Source organism: Sminthopsis crassicaudata, chromosome 1 (assembly GCF_048593235.1).
Source record: "Sminthopsis crassicaudata isolate SCR6 chromosome 1, ASM4859323v1, whole genome shotgun sequence".
In the NCBI taxonomy this organism is placed as follows: Eukaryota; Metazoa; Chordata; class Mammalia; order Dasyuromorphia; family Dasyuridae; genus Sminthopsis; species Sminthopsis crassicaudata.
Genome location: NC_133617.1, coordinates 136,240,737 through 136,255,698, shown reverse-complemented (window position 1 = coordinate 136,255,698; position 14,962 = coordinate 136,240,737). Strand labels below are relative to the sequence as shown.

At 31.2% G+C, this 14,962-nt stretch overlaps 1 protein-coding gene across 49 annotated transcripts in view; it reads left to right on the top strand.

Moving 5' to 3' along the window:
- RIMS2 (regulating synaptic membrane exocytosis 2) overlaps positions 1 to 14,962 on the top strand; it is a 780,681-nt gene that overhangs the window by 680,043 nt on the left and 85,676 nt on the right. The gene's annotated exons all lie outside the window — the stretch shown is intronic.

Below are 14,962 nucleotides of genomic sequence, written 5' to 3'. Positions count from 1 at the left end.
GTACATTTTTGATATGTCTACTTTGTAGCTGGATATTTGTGATAAAATTTAGGAGAGAGATTAAAGTTGATACATAGATCAACCAGCCATCAAATTTATGGAAACTGGCATCACTAAGTGAGAGTGCTGTAGGAACTGGAAATTTGATAAATGTGCAAAATAAAAATATTTTAGCATTTATGACATTTTCATTTAAGTATCAAAAATATTTTCCTTGGCTAAGAGAAAACTAATATTTTATTTGGAAAATTAGCATGTTCATTTGCTAGATCAATATTTTAGAAAATTATGATTGCATTTTATATGCAGTTGCTCCTTCTGAATTTTACTGAAGAGTTTTAGAATACCCCATACCCAAAAATATTCTGATAGTCAATCTTATCTGAATTTATTCAGGGTGATCCTCATTTCATTTTCATACCAATATACAAATTCTTTCTAGGTTGGTAAGACCTATTAGAGCTGAAATAATCTTTAGGATGCTATGGTCACTTCTACAATATGAGATTTCTGAATAGAATATTATTGGGGATATTGATTAATACCATCAAAACATTATTTTTTGAAGTGTCACATTCTATCTAAATGAATCATTATATGTTATTTTATATTCATAAATTTTAAAATTCTGAACATTATACTTTTAAAGGTAAAATTTCTAAGGAAAGCTTAAGTTATTGATGTCATAATTTAAAACATTGCACAGAATTTGAAGAAAAACTCTCCAAAACTTTATGAAATTTTAGTAAAAGTAGCAGTAGCAACAGACATAGTAGGATGTAAGAATAGAAGTTGGAGTAGTGGTTTATTTAATATGAAATTATGAGACCTCATATTTCTTTGGAAAAAAATGACACTATTCACAGAGTACTTTTTCTGTTCCACATCTCACATCACTCCAATGATTTCTGTCAATATTTCTTCTATCCCTTTTACACAAAGAGGTGAAATTTTTCCTTTATAAGACAAATCCTTTTCTATACATGTGATTTTATTCCTTTCCATCTTCTTTAGCAAATTGTCCCTTGTATTATCCCATTTGTCATTCATTCATTTCAATCTTGTCTAACTCTTTGTGATCTCATTTGGAATTTTCTTGTCAGGGAAACTGAAGTAATTTTCCATTTCTTTCTCCAGCTCATATTTCAAATGAGGAAACTGAGGCAAACAGGGTTAAGTCACTTGTTCAAGGTCACACAACTAGTAAGTGAAAGAAGCCAGATTTGAATTCATGATTTTCAAGCTTTGTACTCTATCATCTAACTGCCCATTTATTTACTTGTACTCTTTAACTAAATCTTCAGTTGTTCCCTATCTACTGGCTGCTTCCCAAGTGCACTCAAACATTTTTATGTCTCTTCAGTCCACAAAAAAACAGCCTCATTTGATCTCTCTATATCCACTATTTTTCTATACCTTCTTTCTTTTGGCTAAACTTCTTTAAAAACAAAACAACAACAACAACAACAACAAAGATGCTTTCACTTCATTTCCTCTTACTCTCTCTGGGAATGTTTTTAGTCTAGCTTTCTATCTCAGCATTCAGTTAAAATTGTTCTCTCCAAAATTCATAATGATCTCTTAATTATCAAACCTAGTGCAATCATGATCCTTCTTTATCTTCCTTTAGTCTTTAATTATGTGGATCTGAAATACTTCAGTTTCCCTGAATTGTTCTGCCTCAGTTTCCTTGGTGGCCATCCCCCCCTTCCTTGTCCCTTCTCAAGACAGAGAATTGGGACCTTGAAGAAGAATTGGAGAATCACTTTCACATTCCAATGAGTCATAAAACTCCAGATAGCTTATCTCAAATGCCTGGTTATCTCCTGCCTCAGACTCCTGTCTCCTTCTTGACCATCTTCTTGACCCCAAATTTGTCAGAATTAAAAAGTTATGGTCCTTTCCTGGAATTTACACTCACCCAGGGCTCTGCCCCTCCTCCTTGCCTTTGTTTCCTTGATAGCAGGAGCCCTATAAAAGTTTTGAGAATTACTTGTTGTGTGCTGGATGTTTTGAGACAAGAGTCCCATTCAGCTCTCTAGGGGCTGACATGGATCCTATTCAGCCACTAGTTCAAATTCTCCACTATTAAAATATAAAAAACCTAATCTCTGTCTTGCCTCCATTTCTCTGGCATTGCATTTCATTCTCATCAACATGATATCATATTCTTTTTTAAAAATTTTTGTGTGTTCTCTAATGGTTATCCTCCTATTTGCTTAACTATGTCTCCTTTTCTAGATTTTTATCCAAGTTGCACCCAAAAGGTCTTTATCTCTGGGCCATCTTCTCCCTCTGTAAAATTTTATTTGATGATCTCATCAGCTCCTGTGATTTCAATTCCAGTCTCTATGCAGATAACTTTCAGATCTACTTGAGGTCCTAATCTTTCCACTTCTAATCTTTCCTCTCCACCAGTTTAATTGACATTTGAGGTAGATGTCCCATAGATATCATAAACTTAACATCCAAAATTGAACTTATTGTCTTTTTCTGTAAAACTTTCATTCTTTCTAACTTTTCTTTTACTCTCAATGCTATCACCATCTCCCAGTTATCCAGGCACACAATCTTGGTTTTATCAAATTTTTATCCAAACAGTCTCTAAATCCTGTCATTTCTATCTTTGTAACATTTTTCTTTGTCATTTTTTTCTACTCTCTGACATTACAAATTCATCCCTTTCTCCATCCATTGATAAAGCAAATAGATATATATATACATATATATATATGTATATATATATGCATATATATATATGTATATATATATCACATGCATTATACATGTGAAATAGTGCAAAATTTATTTTCACATTGACCATGTTGCTTTAAAAAAAGAAAGATAAAAGGAAAAATATGCTTCATTTTGCATTCAGAGTTCTTGAAATCTGTCTGGATACAAGGTTAATCTCAGTTCAAAATTCACACTCAGCAGGCACAGATTTAAGAGGGTAGGTACAAATTTGTTACTGCTCAGAACCTTGATTCAAACTAGATACAAAGAAAGAGGAAATTTATAGCATAAAAGTAATACACAATCAACAAACACAGTGATCACCACAAGAAAGACAATAAAAGAAATGAACAAGCAAAAAAAAAAATACATATAATGTAATGTTCTGTTGTCTCTCAATTATAATCCTTCTCTGGGAGGAGGTTTCTTTTCTGTAAATCCTTTTCTCTAGGAGCAGGTTTCTTGGGAGGCTTCTGGAGCCTCCAGCCAGAGCAAAGGTAGATGTGGGAATGAATCAGACTCTGACTCCAAGAGTGTGAGATTGTGGGTTTCCTGGAAGTCAATCCTAGTTGTGAATATCCATGAGTAGGCTTTTCCTTTAGTTGTTGTGAATCTGCTCATGTCCAAGGATCCCCAGCCAGCACCACAGTAGAATCTCAAATCCTCCTCTTCCTGAATCCTGTCTCTGAATCACCTCCAGCTTTCCTGAAGTTCTCCTGGGAAGTCTTGTCTTTGACACAATTCAGACTGCCTTCCAGAGTCAATGTTGGCTTCTTATATCTTCCCAGAGAATGGGCTTGTGGGTGCTCCCAGGAGCTTGTGAAAACTCCTTTACAACCAATGAGCAAACTCCCTTAAAAGTATAAACTCCTTTAAAGGTTTGAACTAAAGGTGTGAAATCTGATCTAGAGAATTGTTAAGTACCAACTTAGCATCTAGTAAAGATTCTAACATCTCCCCTTTCTTTTGATTTAGAGCATAGGGTGGTCATGACCTTGAAACAGGTACACATAAATCCATCAATATGGGAGATATTACACATAATTACATAAATTACATAAACACAGTATCATAACACAAGCTAGAAGTGATGTAACAAATAACATGATCAAATAATCATAAATTGAGAATTTATACATGTCCATAAGTCCTAGAAATAGTCCAAATGGAATCCATTGTCCATTAGTTCATTTGCCAGGAATCCAATAATTCCTGCAAGTTTAGAAGTCCTGAAATAGTCTCATCAACAATTTTTCATCTCAAGGAATCCAATGATCTCTGCTGGTTTTCAAGTCCTTTAACAGTCTTATCTTGTGTTAAGGAACCCAATGATTCCTGCTGGTTTTAAAGTTCTTTAACAGTCTCCTTATCAGCCATGCTCTTTCAGTGTCCTTTGTTTTGAGGTTTTCCTCTTTTTCTGTCTCTCTCTGATGGACAAGGTGAATACAACTCATCGTAGAGAAGGATTATAATTGAGAGACAACAGAACATTACATTTTGACACCCAATGTGGGGCAAGGACTTTTGCTTATCCTGACTCTGGCTGATTCTGAGCTCTTCAGAGGGAGCTAGCACCTTGTAAGGATTTTAACAATATAACATATATCATCACCACTACAAGGAAGCACCAATACCTGGGTTTCTTGGCTGGGAGAATCCCTAGTCACAGCCATTCAGGGTCTCAGAGTAGGAAAAATGTCCCAAGCATCCCTCCTGGATGAAATTCTCAAAGTCCCTTTCCCTCTAAGGGGTTTTTCTAGATTGAGAACAAAGAAGGCACTGTGCTAAGTATTTTCATTTACTATATGATTCTTGTGATAAAGCAGCCTTCCAGGTGCAGGGTGCTCCATCTCAAGATACCCACCAAGGAAAATGTTTGTTCATTACTTTAGGATGACTGCATTTACTCAGGGAAATAGCTTATCTTTTAAGGCAAACACAGGTCAGCAATAAAGGAAACTTATAATCAATGCAAAGGGAGGGTGGCCATTCCTTCCTATACTACCTAGCATTCTATAAGATAACTGCAAGCACATTCTCATGTTCTCAGCAAAACGTTACATAAAAGACATTGCTGAGATTCACTAGGATTCCTTACACTGGAATTAATGTTTTTTCATCATGAATTTTTTGGAATTGTTGTGGATTACTGTATTGATTATAATTGCTAAGTCTTTCAAAGTCAGCTATTATTGCAATATTATTACTGTTCATATTGTTCTCCTGGTTCTGTTCTCTTCACTTTTCATCAGTTTATATAAGTTTCTCAGGTTTTTCAGAAACCATCTTCTTCATTATTTCTTATATTACAATAATATTCCTTCCCAATTGTGTAACATAATTTGTTCAGTCAATTGCCACTTGATAGACAGTCCTAATTTCCAATTCTTTGCTACCGCAAAAAAAAATTGCTATAAATATTTTTGTACATTATGAGTCCTTTATTTTTCTTTAATATCTTTGGGATTCAAATCTACTAGTGGTAGTGCAGGGTAAAAGGATTTGCACCATTTTATAGCTCTTTGACTATAGCTCCAAATTGTTGTCCAAATGATTGGACTAGTTCACAGCTTCATTCATCATTCACTATTGTACCTTTTGTCCCACATTCTCTTCAATCTCCTTGTAATCTTTACAAGTGTATCAAACAGTGAAAATACATTTTTGGATTTACCTATCACATCTAAGTGGTAAAATATTTAATTCAAATATAGGATTATCATAATCTATTTTATTTATTAACAATATATCACTGTCATATACCATTGTAGTCATCAAAAAAGACACAAAACTTAATTTTTATAAATATAGCATTCCAATCTTGCCAATGAAATCTTTTATATATCCATTGTTTGACTAATAAGGAGAACTATATTAATTCTTTGTTTATTTTTATTAGACCTTTGGTTATACCTGTTTATCTTAGAATTATATCATGAAACTATGAGACAAACTTAATTCTGTGTATCTATTCTAGGCAAGTTGTTTTTGTCTTCATAATCTCTACATTTAGCATCAGCCCCTCACCTGACCCTGTCCATATACCTAGAGCCTTCATGATTTTTCTATCATACAAAAATTGTCTTTGATTAGAGTTACCATAGCACTGTGTTCTGTACACAATAAGCCCTTCAATGAATTATTTATTCTTATTGCTTCTGAAGGCTTTTTGCATTTTCATAAAGAATAAAACTTTGAGCTAAAAAAATTGGATTAATAGAAATTCACATTGAATCAGTTCCAAGTAGAGAAGATGTGAGGATCCTAAGAAATGGACTATAATTTCAGGAACCGTTTATATTAAACACAATAAACAGCCCTATTTCAGTCCTTGCTAAGAAATGAATACTTGTGAAGTTATATTTCTTGGACCTTCAATTTCTTTAATATAACTTTAACTTTGTTTAAAGCTTAAAAATGATAGTAATAAATTTAAACTAAATTAGCTTTTTCAATAGCAGAGCCAATATAATTCATTAATTTTCTAAATAACTGTGGGTATTAACAAATACATGCATATACATATCCTAAAATACTTATTATATATTCAGGATGAAACATGTAATTTTTCTTCATTATGTATATCTACTGGAAAGGGAAGTTAATCTTTTAAGCTAAATTATTTCATCTTTTTATAAAATAGTGAGTTGGATTCACTTGCAACAAAGTACCGATTTTGTCCGTTTCATTGTGCAATCATTTGTATTTGATAAATATTTTCTCTTGTATTTCAAATTATTTTCATAATTTATCAAAAAAATTATTAAACACCTACTCTATACAAGGCACCATTGTTCTAGGGCAATAAATCAAATCCAATTGCAAATTTTATCCCAGATAAAATATAAGCATACCATTTAGTATATATGTTATATATACTAAATAAGCATTCTATCTCAGTGACTGGATCTAGAGTTTTTTTGTTGAAGATTTTGTGAAATACAGTAATTTTAGAATAGGAATAAAAAACACATTTGAATTTTCATTCATCTCTGGAAGAAAAAATCTTATTGTATAATTATTTTTTCAGGAAAAGAAAAAAATTTAAAAAGTCAAAGCAGAAAACAATATTCTATAGTCTGAATTTTAGAAACTTTAAATAAAGTGATACAGGGCCATGTGATATAATGGAAAATATACTGGCTTTAGAATCAGGTGTCTTAGATTCATATCAAGCTTCTGGTACCTACTATCATTTCAGTTATTTACTATAACTTAATTATTGACTATAATTATAGTTAAGCATTTGGGGTTTTCCTATTAATTTCAGTTCTATAGCTTCATTGCAGCACTGATTCATATGATTTATATATATTATAACAATGATTTGCTAGTGTTCATTGTTAGATAATTCAATTCAAAATGCTAAATAAATGTCACAGAAGTAGTAAGTTACAAAAATGAAAAACAAAACAATCCCTTCTCTCAAATTATATCTAAGATTAGACTTTGCATTGTTATAACCTTCATAATCAACTTAGCTAGTGGATTTTTAATTTCTAGACCTCATTTTATGTAATTGTATATGTCCATAACTTCTTCCTTATGACCCATTTCATTTACTTTAAAAAAAGAATATATACAAGCAATGTCCATTGAAAATGGGCTTCTATTTGTTTTGTAGATACTTATATTATAACTAGTTATAATATAGTTATATTATAACCCATGGCAGAGCTTAGTGTTGTAGAATAGTATGAAATGCCACTAACTAAATAAGGGTTTGCCTATTTTACCTTGAAACAAAAGAAGAAAAGGTCAAACACAAAATATCAAGGAGGATACCTCACTTAATTTAGTAAGCAAAAAATAAAATAATATGGTTTCATTAAAAATTTGCAGGAGTTTTAGAATGATGCATTTAAAATTTTTTTCTTTTTGAAAAGTTTAAACATTTTTGGAAATTTCTTAGTATTTGAAAATTTATACATTGTATCATATTATCCAGTTCATTGCAGAATTCATGTTTTGTTAACTAATGCTAGTTTCATGAACTTGAAATTGCATATTATTTTATGACTTTTGAAATTGTATCTCCTCTGTTCAATATTATAGTTAGTATTCAACTTACTTAAACGTCAACAGTTTTCATTTCCTTTTTAGAATGAAATTTCATTTTTCTTTTATTAGAAACCATTTATTGGTTATCTCTACTGGAAAAAATATACATGTTTTTAATCTTTTTTTCCTGAGGCAATTGGGATTAAGTAACTTGCCTAGGGTCACATAGCTAGAAAGTATCAAGTGTGTGAGACCATATTTGAACTCAGGTCTTCCTGACTTCAGGGCTGGTGCTGTAACCACTGTGCCCCACATGTTTTTAATCTTTAAAAAAAAAATTCATCATGAAACATCATTGCAATGCCTTTCTGAAGCCAACAAATATTAGAGCACCATGAATAAAACATTATGTAAAAATATAATACAATTGTCAATCAATTGTCTGAGCTCATCTTACTAACAATGTGCTATATCCAGTAAATATTTTATGTCTTATAGACAGAAATTCATCCTATATCTTTAGCCTGTTGAAATAATCAAGAACGTTGTCTTCTCTCTCTCTCTCATTCTCTCTCTTACTCTCTCTCTCTCTCTCTCTCTCTCTCTCTCTCTTTCTCTCTCTCTTTCTCTTTTTCTCTCTTTCTCTCTCTCTCTCAGGCTTGCTTATTTTTGGTGATATCCTATAAATTCAATTATGACATTAAGAGTGATTCATTCTTTCAGTAAGAAATATTAAATATTTATTGTATGACAGACAGCAGGGAAACAAGATAAAATTGAAGGACTTCAAATGATTCCTAGTCTCTATCCTTGACCTTTCTACCAAATTCCAGAATCCTATCTCCATTATATAGTTCCACCAATATTATTTCCTCACATTTCCAATTCAATCTGCCACAAACCAACCTTAATATATTTTCAGCAAAACCTGCTTTTCCTCTAGACTTTTCTGTTTCTGTTAACTATATCAAGATTTTGCAGTCATGACTTGGAAATTAAAACTTATTTTTCCTACTCCACAAAGTTGTATAAAAGCCTCTGAAAAAAAGGGATTATAAGGGCTATCTAGTTCAACTCATAAAATTTCTGATTGTCACCCATACAAACCTATCTCTTGATAAGGAATTTCCTATCTATAAAGGCAGCATAATTGAGTTCAATAGGGTTATTGATAGAAAATTTTTTATATATAAGTTGAAATGCACATCTCTGAATCTTCCAATATTTATATCAAGATTTTTTAGCCTGGGGACCAAAATTTTTTGTTAATTTGATGACTACATTTCAATATAATTAGTTGGTTTTTTTTGGTAATGCTATGTATTTTATGCATTTTAAAGGCACTATTAGATTTAATCTGTCTACTCCACCAGATTTAGAAAGGGACACATGACACAAAAAGATTCCCACAAAAAAAAAATTAGCAATACCCTTATAATATCTAAATAAAGCCAAAAAAAAAACTACACTTGAGCCATGTCCTATATATATATATATATATAAAATTCTGAACATTAAGCACATCATCCCTCTGTGAGAAAGTAGATAACATTCTTTATCATCAATTTTCTAAACTAAACTTTCTAAACTAAAATTTGGTCACTTGATCAGAATTCTTAAATATTTAGAAATTATTCATTTTTAGTGTTTTAATTAATTGTATAAATTGTTCCCCAGGTTTACATTCCTTTGTATCAGCCCTTATATCTCTTTCTACCCTTTTCTGAAACTATTCCTTTGTCATTTCATACAGCACAAAAGTATTTTATTACATTGATATACTATAATTTATCAAGCTATTCCCTCAATCTGTGAGCACTCAACCAATTTGTTTGCCAACACAAACAAGTTTACCATGAATATGTTTTATGTATGGGTTCTTTTTATTTTTTTATTCTCTTTGTGATGTAGGCATAGTATTGATATCATCATCAGAAGGTATGCACAGTTGTAAATTTCTTTTACAAATGCTTGAAACACTTTATAACTCTACTAACGGTGCAGCAAAGTGCCTCTTTTCTACTGGCCCCTTTAATATGTCTCATTTTCTTTCTATGTAAGCCTTGCCAATCTGATAGGAATAAAGCATTATATCAGAGTTCCTTTAATTTGCATTTCCTAAACTAATGATTTGGAGCATTATTTTCTCATGGCTACTAATTTATCTCATTAAAAGTTCTGAGGGCCATCTCCAGTTGCCCCTGGATTCAGATAGCTCTGGAGGAGAAAACTCTTGAAGACCTCTCCCTTACATAAATCCAATTCACTTCCATATCATGGCATCACCTTCCTGATGTCATAGTCCTCTTTGAGAACGAAGGATAAACAACAATAAATGTAGAAGTACCTGGCCATATTCCAAGTTTATCAAATAGGAACATAGTTTGTTTCTGGACAAACTGAATCTGATTTAATGACTACCTTTCTAAATGTTCACAAATGTGTCATGTCTTTAAATAATGCCTTTCTTTACTGTATCCTTTTAAGGAACCATTTAATTGATATTAGCATTCAGTAAGCATCTCACCTATATTAGCCAATATACTTTTCATGTATTATAGTGGAAAGAGTATAAGAAAGAACTAATATATCCAGAATATAAAATAAAGAACATTTTCTTTGTTTTCCCTTTTTGAACATCACTAATGCAAAAAAAAAGTGTTTATTATTATTTATATATTTGTAATGGTTTTTGTTTCTCTTATGTTATCAATAGATGGGGAAAACAGAGGGATGTGGGAGAGAATTCGAAACTGAAAATAAAATTGAATGAAAGCTAAACAGATAAATGAAATTAAAAGTGGGAATGCATGACTTAAATATCAGAAATACTGAAATAAAATTCTATCTCAGATGTTTACTGTTTTTATGACTATGGGCAAGTCACTTAATTTCTTTGTATCTCATTTAACTAATTTTAAAGATCATAAAAATAATACCTAGAATAATTACTACACTTAACAAGGCTGTTGAGAGGATCAAATAAAATACTGAAAGTGACATATTTCATTATTATTATTAATTTTATTATTACATGACTGTACCACTCTTTTGTATTCATCCTTTTTTGTCAGCTTTTCTTCTGTCTTTAAAAAAAAATCTTTTAAAAGCCTAAATTGACCAGTGAATTGATGTCCTCATTGGTCTTTTTAGATAGCAGCATTCCTCTTGAATCTGTTCCTCATATAGCCATTTAGTTAAGATCTTATCCATTCAGGGGCAGCTAGGTGGTGCAGTGGATAGAGCACCAGTCCTGAATTCAAGAGGACCCAAGTTCAAATCTGATATTAGACACAACACTTCCTAGTTGTGTGACCCTGGGCAAGTCACTTAACCCCAGCCTGGGGGGGGGGGGGCGGAAATCTTATCCATTCTTCTTGTAGAAGAAGGAAGAGCATTCTTATTTTGTAAACTTTCTTTATGTCATACTCAAAAAAAAAAAAATCAGCATTGAAAATACTAAATTATTTTGTTATTCAAGAATACCAAGAATGTCTTTATAATTTCAGATAAAAAATTTTAAGTCAGATTTAATGTCTAGAAGTAGTAATACCCATAGAATCTTAGATAAGAATAGAATGGATTTACTTTCATAAAATATATAATAAAATGTTTCTTCCCTTCTGGAATTGTTGTTTTTAATAGTCATAGGTTAATTAGGAGATATATAGTATCAATAAATCACAAGTATTTATTAAGTACCTTTTATGTGCTGTATATCTCCTGACTAACCTATGACTCTATTAAAAAACAAAAATTCCAGAAGGGAAGAAACATTTTATATTATATAGAGAGCTCTTGAGGTATAAATACAAAGAATGCAACAACCCCTAATTCTCAAGAAAGTTATAGTCTAAAAGTACAAAATGTAAATCTCATCAAAATTGAAATTATTTCAGAAAATAAAGTTATAAGAGAACATTCAAAACATGCTTAAAAACTAAAATTGCCAGACTTATTTGGCTTTTTATCTTTCTTTCTGTGCCTAACTTCATTTTAACGTTGGTTGGACAGACAGAAGAACTCTATTTTTGGAGATGTGATGTTATGTAATTACTATTATTACCAATTTATATCTAAAATACCTATAAGCAGGGTATGGCATATTTTATTAGTTTGAAGAAATATTCATCTGTCAATAACAGGAATATATGAATTTTGATTTCCAGTACTATCTGTTTGAAGACTTAATTTGATACATTTAATTTGATTTATTGAAAATAAATGGTAAGGGGATAAGAATCCTACATAAAGCAATTCCCTAGTATAGTCAAATTTCATACATGGGTTATTTTTCCAGTTTTTATTCTTAACTTTCGTTTTTATTGTGTTTGTGGTTATATTATATTGCATTAAGGTACATAGAGAGAACTTTAAACACTAAAGCCAAACTAAATATCCTGTCCATACTCATAGAAAATTCCATTCCATGGAACTCTCTGCTGTTTCAAATACTTCTAAATCTCTCTACTTTTAAGATTAGTGACTAGATGTTTTTTTGAAGAGATTAGTGATATTTCACCAAAGAACCAAACCCTATATTCCCAAGTTATTTTTAAGAGTATAAATAAAATATGATTAATATTAACAATGATCTTTTTGTGTGTTGGTATAATAGAATATCTCTTAAGGTAAAATAATAAACTATATAAAACTTGGTTTGCCTTCATCTCAGCAACACTGTTTTAAAGATATGCTACTAGATGTGATTGACATTTGCTAATATATGTTTTTTTCTCCTAAGAGGAGTTAAATTATATTTCTCAGATCAGATCTAGTTCAAAAACTTTCTTTATCTCAGCCCCTGTACGATGAAAGAATGGAATTAATGAAAGTGACACAGATGCTCATATTGTACCATTACACTGACACAATCTGACTTCAACAATGCAGACCCTTGTAGTGACTTTCTCCTTGTAGCTGTTTTTACTAGGATTAACAAAGTGATATTGATAACATGAATTAACAGCTTAATTATATATATATATATATATATACACACACACATATGTGTGTATATATATTTACATATATGTATGCATATATGGTGTGTATATGGGTGTATGTGTGTACATAAAGCTACATATATGCAGAGAGGGGCTACATCAAAAAATAACTTTGAATTTAAAAACCCCATTGAATTTTGGGAAACCTTTCCTTGTCCTATATATGAGACTCTGATATCATTTCATTTCAGGGGCCAACTTCCTAGATGTACAAAATCATTAGGTTTGTAAGCACATAGCTTATGCATTGCTACAAATTACTCCACTTCTGTAATGTATTTTCCATTTCTGTTGGTACAACAGAGTGCCAGTTTGAAATCTTTTAAAATTACCATATTATAGCATTAACAACAACAAAAAGATTTAAAGGAGAAAACCCTTTCACAGCAGCATAGGTAGTACACTCTTGGACATGGAATCAGGAAAATTCATCTTCCTCAGTTCAAATCTGGCGTCAGACACTTACTAATTGGTGATTCTCAGTTTGCCTCAGTTTCCTTATCTGTAAAATATGAGCTGGAGAAAGAAATGGCAATTCACTCCAATATCTATCTTTGCTAAGAAAATCCCAAATGGATTCATAAAGAGTCAGATATGATTAAAAATGGCTGATATATCCCACATATATATTATATACCCCCAACATACATACACAGACACACATATGTACATGCATGTATATACAAATAACCATATATGCATATATATGAATCTTTCTAGTGGCTTAGCAGGTTAATAAAGTAATTTTCTTGACATGAATCAGCAGTTCTAATTATATATGCATATTGTTGTGTGTATACATATATAAATGTAGCCACATAAATATAATTGGGACTATTGATATATGTCATGAGAATCCTTTTATCAAACCTTGTTAAGCTACTACAAAGATTTCATACACGTCCATACATTCATACATATGTGTGTGAATCTTTTTGTGTGTGTTTATGTGTGTATGCATACCCTTTTGTGATTTTCTCCTTGTAATTATTTTTACTAGGATTAACAAAGTGATATTGATAACATGAATTAACAGGTTAATTTTGTGTATTTAAATATATGTATGCATGTATAAATATAATTAGGGCTGGTGTGTATATGGGTGTATGTGTGTACATAAAGCTACATATATACAGAGAGGTACTATATCAAAAAATAACTTTGTATTTAGAAACCTATTGAATTTTGGAAACCTTTCCTTGTTCTATATATGAGATTCTGATGTCATCTTCATTTTAAGGGCCAACTTCTTAATGTTCTCTTACTATTATAGTGGCTGAAATCATTGACAAGTGTTCAAAATTTATTGTTTGGATGAAATTCTCCTCTTTCCCTATAATTATCCTGCTGAAATAGTGTAGAAACCCAGTATTGTTTCTGGACTTCAGAACTAGCCATTTCTATATAATCAGTAGTTTAATTCTAATTCCTAAAGAAAGCTAATTCCTAAATTGATACTAAATAATGGCTATCCAGTTAACAACTCTCCAATGATAGGCTTCATGGTCACCTTCTAACATTCTCATCAGGCAGCACTTTACAACATGAATTTAAGAAATTAGTGCTTATATATTGTCAAATTAAATTTACGTGTATAGAAATCAGAAGTTTTCAGAAATGTGAAATCTAATCATCTGAAATTGATTGTGCTTACAATTCAATTCAAAACCAATGTAAATTTCAAATCTTGTTAAAATTTGAAAACTCATCATTAGTTAAAAGTTATAGATTCTTGTATCTAATATATCAAATTCTTCATATCCTGAGAAAATGTTTTCTTAAAATGAATGGCCTATTCCAAATGTGTTATAAACATAATAATCAAGGAAAGGTTAAAAAAGATAATATTTGGAGAGCAACTTCTCTACTTTTCATAACTGTTCTAGAGTGTGCTTATTACTGTAGAAAAGTATATTCAGGTGAAAATATCCTTAGGGTATTCCCTGAATTTTTTTCTTTTTGTAAATTAATATTTCCTCTAGCAGCAAAAATCAACCCATAAGCAAAAACTTTACAAAAATATATGGGCTTGTTTTTGCATAGCTGTATTTAAGTTGGTTCTGAATTGTAAAGCACATTCAGTACCATAATAGTTGAAGATTGTCATCACATCTAAGAAAAAGTTCTATGTAAATTGTACCACTGCAATAGACTCCAAATTTTTCATCTGAAACCTGTCCTTTTCTGTCTTTCCCTTTTTGCTCTGTCTGCACTATTTA